This window comes from Antrostomus carolinensis, unplaced genomic scaffold (genome assembly GCF_000700745.2).
Source record: "Antrostomus carolinensis isolate BGI_N321 unplaced genomic scaffold, ASM70074v2 scaffold28782, whole genome shotgun sequence".
Lineage (NCBI taxonomy): Eukaryota > Metazoa > Chordata > Aves > Caprimulgiformes > Caprimulgidae > Antrostomus > Antrostomus carolinensis.
This window is the reverse complement of record NW_010298044.1, coordinates 40,526-40,756: the sequence shown is the minus strand read 5'-3', so window position 1 is coordinate 40,756 and position 231 is coordinate 40,526.

Sequence of the window (231 nt, the reverse complement as noted above, 5' to 3'; positions counted from 1 at the left end):
TCCAAGAGCAAAAAGCCACCCCACAGTCCTGGACTGCGTGGTATCCTCTGATGTAAAGGGAAATTAAATAAAAACTTGAACTAAAAAGGATTACGCCTTTATTTTTGCAGGGTGGCAACAGTCTGGTTCGCAGCAGGGAGCACCGCACGCCATATCCCTTCACGCCGAGCCCGGGTGCCGATGTTCTCCGGCAGCCTAAGCTGGTCAGCGGCTGGGCGGGGGGGCCCGGGG